Here is an 11,951-nt window from a genome sequence, read left to right as displayed (position 1 = left end):
AGATTATACTATAATGGCTGACCAGCACCCTTTGGCTAGGGAAATTGTGTTTAGACAGGTAGGGGACTGAGTTCAGTACAGATATAACGCAGACTGCTAACAAGAGAGTTCTAGAGAACAGATAGGAGATGTGTCATGGATGCTGTTAATTTGTGTGTTGCTCCTGGGAGTTATTACCAGTGTTTTGCTGGGTTCCTGGTTTCTGATCCAGCTGGTCCACACTGTAATATTTATGGTGATTCTATCAGACTATGGTTGCATTCTGGATATCCAGGTGACACTTTTCTTACTGTTCTGCTGTACCAGGAGGATTCTGCTGTGGTACAGAGATAAATTTCTGCTGGGAGGCCTTCTTGCAGCTACTGGCTAGCAGGGACTAGCATGGGTTGCTGGAAAGGCAACTGGGCAAATTCTTGCAAGTCACTTCCTATTAGGACTTGGAAAGAATACAGTGAAATGTTTTGAACAACTAGACCTTGCATAGGCTCTCCCATGATGCTCTCCTAGTTGCTGAGTAGGTCCTTGTTCTGAAGCCAATGCACGCCACCCCCCCCCCCCCCAAGCATGTTTTGGTAAGCATCTACTGCTGTTTAGCTGGGCTGTAAACCATGCTACTGGGATGGATGAGGCAGTTCTTGAACATGCTGACAGCAATAGGCCAATGGGTAAGAGAGGGGTCAAAATCGATGGTTGGGGTTAGGATACCGTTCAGGGGAAAGTAAGAAACCTGGCTCTGTTGAGGGGGCTAATGTAGCCTTGGAGTGGCAGGACTTACTGATTAAGTAGTGTATGTTGATTATGTAGTGTATGCTGACTAAGTAGTGTATGATTAAGTAAGTAGTGTTGTTTTTGTTGCTGCTGCTGCTTCTGGGCATTATGAAGGAGAAGATCCTAGATATGTAAAGATGGAGATTACATTGAAGCTGCTTGTAGCGGGTGCTGCTGCTATTAAGGTACTGTTCCCAAATTGGTTCTTGATCTGTCAGTAAAGGAAGCCATGGGCCAATTGCTGGAAGAAAGATACAGGCAGGAATTTCAGGTCCCTGGAGTTTGGAGACGCAAGGGAGGAGAGAGGAGTTTGCCATGCTTTGGAGAGAGAAGAACTCAGATCTCAAAATGGAGTGGCCTTTGTGGTGGAGTGGCTTTTGTGGTGGTCACGGGCATTTAGCAACTGAAGTTTAGGACAAGTAGGGGAGAGAGATAAGAATTGATAAGGGCATGCTTTTCCAGGTGGGAGGTAGTAGCACCCAGCAATTGTGCCAGAAGGCAAGTTGAAATTGAACAACTATGTGTCTGTGTCCTTTATCTTTGGATTCAGGGGAACCTGGGAGGGTCTGGTAGCACGGTCATCTCCCAGAGCTAAAGGCAGGTAGAACTAAAACTACATGCTACAGTTGCTGGCTTTTGTGACAGGGAGTCAAATGTTTTGCACAGCCACCTGAATCTTTGGTGTTTTAAGGCAGCGGCTCCAGGGATCTATGTTACTCTGGTGGCTGCATGAAGTGTGGCTCAGTACTTTGACAGTTTCCTCTAATGTCATTTAAATGTCTGTTCTATCTAGTTTGCGTCTCATCTTACTGGCATCATCTTTCTTGAAAATGAATTTGTTGAAATGCTCATCTTTCATATGTTCTGAAAATCTGTTCATAGATTCTTATGTTGCTGGCTTCTTTGATGCTGACGATGTTCCTAGTTTGACCCAGATGATTGTGGTCCATTTCAAATTCAGTAGCTATAGGTTTAACAGCATTGCTGTCATCCATATATTTCAGAATCTCCTGTTCTAATTTTAGCAGCATCATTTGGTCCCTTGAGTCCATTTCGATGTACTTAAAGAAATCCGCATGAGTCTATTCCAATGGAGTTTTCATATCCTTGGTTGGAAACTCTGGATAGCATCTTTCTTGGGACTTTTTCTTTGCTTTCATCCTTCCATTCCTTTTCAGAGATGCCTTTTGTGGGCTTTTGTTCCTCTTAGTCAGAAGGAGAGCTGAAATTCAATTAAATTTTATACTGAGTGTCTAGTGGCCCTTCAGCAAATAATGGTGGAGGACTCCTCACACACTGCCAGAATGACCCGACTTGAGCTTGAAATTAGACTTTGCTCTTTTCCTGGTGTGTCCTTGGTTTAATGCCCACTTATGTGTCTCTTGATGCAAACCAGCATCTTCATCCTCTTTCTCAACTTCTTCCTCACTTAAAGTCTTTGATATAAACTTGCTTTCAATTATAGACTCTTCTACCAGTTTCTTTTTCTGATTCTTTTGCTATTTTCAGGGTCTCCTGAATAGTGTTTGTTAGACATATTCTTCAGCAGAGCACAATAGCTCCTATGGATTCCTGAGTAGCACTTTTGGCAAAATACCAAGGTTAACATGTAGAAGGGAATAAGTTTTCTATATATCAGTAATGAACCTACCAAGATATAAATTAGGAAAGAAATTACATTACTAATAGCTCCACAAAAATACTTAAGAATAAGCTTAAACAATGGGATGAAGAACCTCTACAATAAAAACTTTAAGACACTGGAGAAAGAAATAGAACAATACTCTAGAAAATTGAAAGACTTTTTATACCTATGGATTGACACAATGAATATTGTTAAAAAACTTTAATTCTCAAAGTAATCTACAAGTTCATCTCTTCAATTATATTCTTCAAACAATGAGGAAATAATTGTAAAAGTTCCATGGAAGCAAAACACAACACAACACAACAAAACAAAACAACACCCTGAACTTTCAAATATCCAAAGTAATTATAAACAGAAAAGACAATGCTAAGAGCATGAAAATACTCAACCTTAAGCTGTACTACAGAGGCATAGTAACTAAACAACATGACACTGAAAAGAAGACATAGATAAGTGGAATATGAATATATATATATATATATATATATATATATATATCTCACAGCCACCTTATTTTATGATTAAGATACCCCAAAATAGACATTGGAGAAAAGAGAGTCTCATTAACAAATGGAGTTCTAAAACTGCATGTTCTTATTTCTCACCCTGCACAAAAGTCAACTCCAAATAGATGATGGATCTTAATGTAAGACCCAAAGAGGAAAAACACCTCGAGATATAGATCTAGACAAGGGTATTCTGAAAAGAATTCTATCTAATTGGAAAATAATGTCAACACTTGTTAAATAGGACAGCATGAGATTTAAAAAGCTTCTACACAATAAATGAAACACTGGAAGAGACTGTCTATAGAACGGGGAAAATTCTTTGCTAGCTATACATTAAACTGATGATTCCTACCTAGAATTTATAAAAATCTCAAAACAACATGACAAGAAATCAAATAATCAATTCGGTAAATGGGCTAATGAAACAGTTACCAAAAGTTGAAATGCAAATTACTAACAAAAATATGAACAAAATTCAGTGGCATTTGCCATCAGACAAATTAATATTTAAAGTACAGAGATATTCCATCACACCCAAAGCAGAATGGCAGTCATTAGCAAAACAAATAATAACAGATTTTGGCAAGAATGAGAAGGAAGGGAACAATTATATAATGCTAGTGGGAACAGAAAAAGTCAGTCTTTAATGCAATTAGTTTGGTAGTCCCCAAAACAATAAATGTACCATCTGACATATCTATACTAGTTCTAGGAGTTATTGGAAAAACTCCAAGTCAACATATTATAGAGTAACTTGTATATCAGTGTGTATGCAACACTACTCACAAATTATGGAATAAAACTATGTATCCATTAGCAGAGAAATGGATAAGAAATGTGAGATCTATATGAACTTGTTTTTCAATAATGAAAATGAAGCTATGCCTCCAGGAAATGAGTGCAACTGGAGATAATCATACTGAGTGAATTAGTTAATTTTAGAATGGCAAATGTCTCAATTATTAAAACAATTCATTGTTCCTTGATTTAATACCATAAAGAAAATTATGTATGTATTTGTGTATGTATGAAATATGTATGTATATACATGTGAATGTATGTATGATATACAAGTAGAAGTAAAATTGTCTAATGGAACTAATGGGATGGAGAGAAAGAGGAGGAGAAGAAGCAGGAGAATAAAGAGGCAGGAGGGAAGAATAAATATACTTCTACTACAATATACACTTTGATGAAAATATCCTTATTTAACTCAAGTCCTATGTACAATTAGTATACACCAATAAAAAAGGAAAACTTATTTGTATGAGTGTAACAGCTTGACATGGTTGAGCTATCTTGATTCATAACCGCCATAACTGTTCCACAGTTATTCTAGTCAGGTGTGTCTGTAAGAATTTTCAGTAAGCTATAAATAGACAAAACCATTAGAGTAGCATGTTGAGCTTTGCAGTCAGACCCTGATGCCAGCAACATGCCCGGATTTTTGATATTACTTTAGGATAAGGCATGTATGTCCCACTTCAATGAAGTTACATTTGCCCTGGCCAACATAAATGCTCTTCTTTCTGAACCAAGTTGAGATGGTCCAATTGATCCTGCCTTGGCTGTTCAGGCCTGCATGTCTGTCAGTTAAGTCCCTGTGAAATGTGCTGTGTGAAATGCTGGGCATGCTGGCTGTCACTCTTTAGTCTCACAGCTTAAACTCCTGCTACAGTACAATTAGGCTGTTTCAGAATATGTCTCCTTCAGTCAGTCCTAAGTTTGAAAGTTTGAATTCTTATGTGTCTTTTGGATTTGATGCACTGTTTTTTTTTCTTTTGGACTATAGTATGCAATGTAAGAGCACATATAAATATGCATGCATTTATGCTTTTTATTAGCTATATATTATTAAAATTATAAATAGAATGACCAATAGTTTGATTACTGGTTCCTAAAAGAATGGCTAAATTAGCAACCGCTGAAATGTGTTTTTTTTGTTTTTTGTTTTTTTGTTTTTTAATTAACTTGAGTATTTCTTATATACATTTCGAGTGTTATTCCCTTTCCCGGTTTCCGGGCAAACATCCCCCTCCCCCCTCCCCTTCCTTATGGATGTTCCCCTCCCCACCCTCCCTCCATTGCCGCCCTCCCCCCAACAGTCTAGTTCACTGGGGGTTCAGTCTTAGCAGGACCCAGGGCTTCCCCTTCCACTGGTGCTCTTACTAGGATATTCATTGCTACCTATGAGGTCAGAGTCCAGGTCGGTCCATGTATAGTCTTTAGGTAGTGGCTTAGTACCTGGAAGCTCTGGTTGCTTGGCATTGTTGTACATATGGGGACGAGCCCCTTCAAGCTCTTCCAGTTCTTTCTCTGATTCCTTCAATGGGGGTCCTATTCTCAGTTCAGTGGTTTGCTGCTGGCATTCGCCTCTGTATTTGCTGTATTCTGGCTGTGTCTCTCAGGAGCGATCTACATCCGGCTCCTGTCGGTCTGCACTTCTTTGCTTCATCCATCTTGTCTAATTGTGTGGCTGTATATGTATGGGCCACATGTGGGGCAGGCTCTGAATGGGTGTTCCTTCAGTATCTGTTTTAATCTTTGCCTCTCTCTTCCCTGCCAAGGGTATTCTTGTTCCCCTTTTAAAGAAGGAGTAAAGCATTCACATTTTGATCAACCGTCTTGAGTTTCATTTGTTCTAGGCATCTAGGGTAATTCAAGCATTTGGACTAATAGCCACTTATCAATGAGTGCATACCATGAATGTCTTTCTGTGATTGGGTTAGCTCACTCAGGATGATATTTTCCAGTTCCAACCATTTGCCCACGAATTTCATAAAGTCATTGTTCTTGATAGCTGAGTAATATTCCATTGTGTAGATGTACAACATTTTCTGTATCCATTCCTCTGTTGAAGGGCATCTGGGTTCTTTCCAGCTTCTGGCTATTATAAATAAGGCTGCGATGAACATAGTGGAGCACGTGTCTTTTTTATATGTTGAGGCATCTTTTGGGTATATGCCCAAGAGAGGTATAGCTGGATCCTCAGGCAGTTCAATGTCCAATTTTCTGAGGAACCTCTAGACTGATTTCCAGAATAGTTGTACCAGTCTGCAACCCCACCAACAATGGAGGAATGTTCCTCTTTCTCCACATCCTCACCAGCATCTGCTGTCACCTGAGTTTTTGATCTTAGCCATTCTCACTGGTGTGAGGTGAAATCTCAGGGTTGTTTTGATTTGCATTTCCCTTATGACTAAAGATGTTGAATATTTCTTTAGGTGTTTCTCAGCCATTCAGCATTCCTCAGCTGTGAATTCTTTGTTTAGCTCTGAACCCCATATTTTAATAGGGTTATTTGTCTCCCTGCGGTCTAACTTCTTGAGTTCTTTGTATATTTTGGATATAAGGCCTCTATCTGTTGTAGGATTGGTAAAGATCTTTTCCCAATCTGTTGGTTGCCGTTTTGTCCTAACCACAGTGTCCTTTGCCTTACAGAAGCTTTGCAGTTTTATGTGATCCCATTTGTCGATTCTTGATCTTAGAGCATAAGCCATTGGTGTTTTGTTCAGGAAATTTTTTCCAGTGCCCATGTGTTCCAGATGCTTCCCTAGTTTTTCTTCTATTAGTTTGAGTGTGTCTGGTTTGATGTGGAGGTCCTTGATCCACTTGGACTTAAGCTTTGTACAGGGTGATAAGCATGGATCGATCTGCATTCTTCTACATGTTGACCTCCAGTTGAACCAGCACCATTTGCTGAAAATGCTATCTTTTTTCCATTGGATGGTTTTGGCTCATTTGTCAAAAATCAAGTGACCATAGGTGTGTGGGTTCATTCTGGGTCTTCAATTCTATTCCATTGGTCTATCTGTCTGTCTCTGTACCAATACCATGCAGTTTTTATCACTATTGCTCTGTAATACTGCTTGAGTTCAGGGATAGTGATTCCCCCTGAAGTCCTTTTATTGTTGAGGATAGTTTTAGCTATCCTGGGTTTTTTGTTATTCCAGATGAATTTGCAAATTGTTCTGTCTAACTCTTTGAAGAATTGGATTGGTATTTTGATGGGAATTGCATTGAATCTGTAGATCGCTTTTGGTAAAATGGCCATTTTTACTATATTAATCCTGCCAATCCATGAGCATGGGAGATCTTTCCATCTTCTGAGGTCTTCTTCAATTTCTTTCCTCAGTGTCTTGAAGTTCTTATTGTACAGATCTTTTACTTGCTTGGTTAAAGTCACACCGAGGTACTTTATATTATTTGGGTCTATTATGAAGGGTGTCGTTTCCCTAATTTCTTTCTCGGCTGGTTTCTCTTTTGTGTAGAGGAAGGCTACTGATTTATTTGAGTTAATTTTATACCCAGCCACTTTGCTGAAGTTGTTTATCAGCTTTAGTAGTTCTCTGGTGGAACGTTTGGGATCACTTAAATATACTATCATATCATCTGCAAATAGTGATATTTTGAGTTCTTCTTTTCTGATCTGTATCCCCTTGACCTCCTTTTGTTGTCTGATTGCTCTGGCTAGAACTTCAAGAACTATATTGAATAAGTAGGGAGAGAGTGGGCAGCCTTGTCTAGTCCCTGATTTTAGTGGGATTGCTTCAAGTTTCTCTCCATTTAGTTTAATGTTAGCAACTGGTTTGCTGTATATGGCTTTTACTATGTTTAGGTATGGGCCTTGAATTCCTATTCTTTCCAGGACTTTTATCATGAAGAGGTGTTGAATTTTGTCAAATGCTTTCTCAGCATCTAATGAAATGATCATGTGGTTTTGTTCTTTCAGTTTGTGTATATAATGGATCACGTTGATGGTTTTCCGTATATTAAACCATCCCTGCATGCCTGGGATGAAGCCTACTTGATCATGGTGGATGATTGTTTTGATGTGCTCTTGAATTCGGTTTGCCAGAATTTTATTGAGTATTTTTGCGTCGATATTCATAAGGGAAATTGGTCTGAAGTTCTCTTTCTTTGTTGTGTCTTTGTGTGGTTTAGGTATAAGAGTAATTGTGGCTTCATGGAAGGAATTCGGTAGGGCTCCATCTGTTTCAATTTTGTGGAATAGTTTGGATAATATTGGTATGAGGTCTTCTATGAAGGTTTGATAGAATTCTGCACTAAACCCGTCTGGACCTGGGCTCTTTTTGGTTGGGAGACCTTTAATGACTACTTCTATTTCCTTAGGAATTATGGGGTTGTTTTACTGGTTTATCTGTTCCTGATTTAACTTCGATACCTGGTATCTGTCTAGGAAATTGTCCGTTTCCTGCAGATTTTCAAGTTTTGTTGAATATAGGCTTTTATAGTAAGATCTGATGATTTTTTGAATTTCCTCTGAATCTGTAGTTATGTCTCCCTTTTCATTTCTGATTTTGTTAATTTGGACACACTCTCTGTGTCCTCTCGTTAGTCTGGCTAAGGGTTTATCTATCTTGTTGATTTTCTCAAAGAACCAACTTTTGGTTCTGTTGATTCTTTCTATGGTCCTTTTTGTTTCTACTTGGTTGATTTCAGCTCTGAGTTTGATTATTTCCTGCCTTCTACTCCAACTGGGTGTATTTGCTTCTTTTTGTTCTAGAGCTTTTAGGTGTGCTGTCAAGCTGCTGACATATGCTCTTTCCTGTTTCTTTCTGCAGGCACTCAGCGCTATGAGTTTTCCTCTTAGCACAGCTTTCATTGTGTCCCATAGGTTTGGGTATGTTGTACCTTCATTTTCATTAAATTCTAAAAAGTTTTTTTTTTTTCTCTTTTTTTTTTTTTTTTTTATTAACTTGAGTATTTCTTATATACATTTCGAGTGTTATTCCCTTTCCCGGTTTCCGGGCAAACATCCCCCTCCCCCCTCCCCTTCCTTATGGGTGTTCCCCTCCCAACCCTTCCCCCATTGCCGCCCTCCCCCCATAGACTAGTTCACTGGGGGTTCAGTCTTAGCAGGACCCAGGGCTTCCCCTTCCACTGGTGCTCTTACTAGGATATTCATTGCTACCTATGGGGTCAGAGTCCAGGGTCAGTCCATGTATAGTCTTTAGGTAGTGGCTTAGTCCCTGGAAGCTCTGGTTGCTTGGCATTGTTGTACTTTTGGGGTCTCGAGCCCCTTCAAGCTCTTCCAGTTCTTTCTCTGATTCCTTCAATAGGGGACCTATTCTCAGTTCAGTGGTTTGCTGCTGGCATTCGCCTCTATATTTGCTGTATTCTGGCTGTGTCTCTCAGGAGCGATCTACATCCGGCTCCTGTCGGTCTGCACTTCTTTGCTTCATCCATCTTGTCTAATTGGGTGGCTGTATATGTATGGGCCACCTGTGGGGCAGGCTCTGAATGGGTGCCTTCAGTCTCTGTTTTAATCTTTGCCTCTCCCTTCCCTGCCAAGGGTATTCTTTTTCCTCATTTAAAGAAGGAGTGAAGCATTCACATTTTGATCATCCGTCTTGAGTTTCGTTTGTTCTAGGGATCTAGGGTAATTCAAGCATTTGGGCTAATAGCCACTTATCAATGAGTGCCTACCATGTATGTCTTTCTGTGATTGGGTTAGCTCACTCAGGATGATATTTTCCAGTTCCAACCATTTGCCTACGAATTTCATAAACTCGTTGTTTTTGATAGCTGAGTAATATTCCATTGTGTAGATGTACCACATTTTCTGTATCCATTCCTCTGTTGAAGGGCATCTGGGTTCTTTCCATTTTCTGGCTATTATAAATAAGGCTGCGATGAACATAGTGGAGCACGTGTCTCTTTTATATGTTGAGGCATCTTTTGGGTATATGCCCAAGAGAGGTATAGCTGGATCCTCAGGCAGTTCAATGTCCAATTTTCTGAGGAACCTCCAGACTGATTTCCAGAATGGTTTTACCAGTCTGCAATCCCACCAACAATGGAGGAGTGTTCCTCTTTCTCCACATCCTCGCCAGCATCTGCTGTCACCTGAGTTTTTGATCTTAGCCAATCGCACTGGTGTGAGGTGAAATCTCAGGGTTGTTTTGATTTGCATTTCCCTTATGACTAAAGATGTTGAACATTTCTTTAGGTGTTTCTCAGCCATTCGGCATTCCTCAGCTATGAATTCTTTGTTTAGCTCTGAACCCCATTTTTTAATAGGGTTATTTGTTTCCCTGCGGTCTAACTTCTTGAGTTCTTTGTATATTTTGGAAATAAGGCCTCTATCTGTTGTAGGATTGGTAAAGATCTTTTCCCAATCTGTTGGTTGCCATTTTGTCCTAACCACAGTGTCCTTTGCCTTACAGAAGCTTTGCAGTTTTATGAGATCCCATTTGTCGATTCTTGATCTTAGAGCATAAGCCATTGGTGTTTTGTTCAGGAAATTTTTTCCAGTGCCCATGTGTTCCAGATGCTTCCCTAGTTTTTCTTCTATTAGTTTGAGTGTGTCTGGTTTGATGTGGAGGTCCTTGATCCACTTGGACTTAAGCTTTGTACAGGGTGATAAGGATGGATCGATCTGCATTCTTCTACATGTTGCCCTCCAGTTGAACCAGCACCATTTGCTGAAAATGCTATCTTTTTTCCATTGGATGGTTTTGGCTCCTTTGTCAAAAATCAAGTGACCATAGGTGTGTGGGTTCATTTCTGGGTCTTCAATTCTATTCCATTGGTCTATCTGTCTGTCTCTGTACCAATACCATGCAGTTTTTATCACTATTGCTCTGTAATACTGCTTGAGTTCAGGGATAGTGATTCCCCCTGAAGTCCTTTTATTGTTGAGGATAGCTTTAGCTATCCTGGGTTTTTTGTTATTCCAGATGAATTTGCAAATTGTTCTGTCTAACTCTTTGAAGAATTGGATTGGTATTTTGATGGGGATTGCATTGAATCTGTAGATTGCTTTTGGTAAAATGGCCATTTTTACCATATTAATCCTGCCAATCCATGAGCATGGGAGATCTTTCCATCTTCTGAGGTCTTCTTCAATTTCTTTCCTCAGTGTCTTGAAGTTCTTATTGTACAGATCTTTTACTTGCTTGGTTAAAGTCACACCGAGGTACTTTATATTATTTGGGTCTATTATGAAGGGTGTCGTTTCCCTAATTTCTTTCTCGGCTTGTTTCTCTTTTGTATAGAGGAAGGCAACTGATTTATTTGAGTTAATTTTATACCCAGCCACTTTGCTGAAGTTGTTTATCAGCTTTAGTAGTTCTCTGGTGGAACTTTTGGGATCACTTAAATATACTATCATGTCATCTGCAAATAGTGATATTTTGACCTCTTCTTTTCCGATCTGTATCCCTTTGATCTCCTTTTGTTGTCTGATTGCTCTGGCTAGAACTTCAAGAACTATATTGAATAAGTAGGGAGAGAGTGGGCAGCCTTGTCTAGTCCCTGATTTTAGTGGGATTGCTTCAAGTTTCTCTCCATTTAGTTTAATGTTAGCAACTGGTTTGCTGTATATGGCTTTTACTATGTTTAGGTATGGGCCTTGAATTCCTATTCTTTCCAGGACTTTTATCATGAAGGGGTGTTGAATTTTGTCAAATGCTTTCTCAGCATCTAATGAAATGATCATGTGGTTCTGTTCTTTCAGTTTGTTTATATAATGGATCACGTTGATGGTTTTCCGTATATTAAACCATCCCTGCATGCCTGGGATGAAGCCTACTTGATCATGGTGGATGATTGTTTTGATGTGCTCTTGAATTCGGTTTGCCAGAATTTTATTGAGTATTTTTGCGTCGATATTCATAAGGGAAATTGGTCTGAAGTTCTCTTTCTTTGTTGTGTCTTTGTGTGGTTTAGGTATAAGAGTAATTGTGGCTTCGTAGAAGGAATTCGGTAGGGCTCCATCTGTTTCAATTTTGTGGAATAGTTTGGATAATATTGGTATGAGGTCTTCTATGAAGGTTTGATAGAATTCTGCACTAAACCCGTCTGGACCTGGGCTCTTTTTGGTTGGGAGACCTTTAATGACTGCTTCTATTTCCTTAGGAGTTATGGGGTTGTTTTACTGGTTTATCTGTTCCTGATTTAACTTCGATACCTGGTATCTGTCTAGGAAATTGTCCATTTCCTGAAGATTTTCAAATTTTGTTGAATATAGGTTTTTATAGTAAGATCTGATGATTTTTTGA

General features: G+C 39.3%; 1 pseudogene; it reads right to left on the bottom strand.

The window, feature by feature from the left end:
* Positions 1-1,616: 1,616 nt before the first annotated feature.
* R3hdm2-ps1 (R3H domain containing 2, pseudogene 1) lies at positions 1,617-4,362 on the bottom strand (annotated as a pseudogene).
* Positions 4,363-11,951: the final 7,589 nt, after the last annotated feature.

This window comes from Rattus norvegicus, chromosome 3 (assembly GCF_036323735.1).
Source record: "Rattus norvegicus strain BN/NHsdMcwi chromosome 3, GRCr8, whole genome shotgun sequence".
In the NCBI taxonomy this organism is placed as follows: Eukaryota; Metazoa; Chordata; class Mammalia; order Rodentia; family Muridae; genus Rattus; species Rattus norvegicus.
The sequence above is the reverse complement of the archived record's forward strand: the minus strand, read 5'-3'. Positions and strand labels throughout refer to the sequence as shown.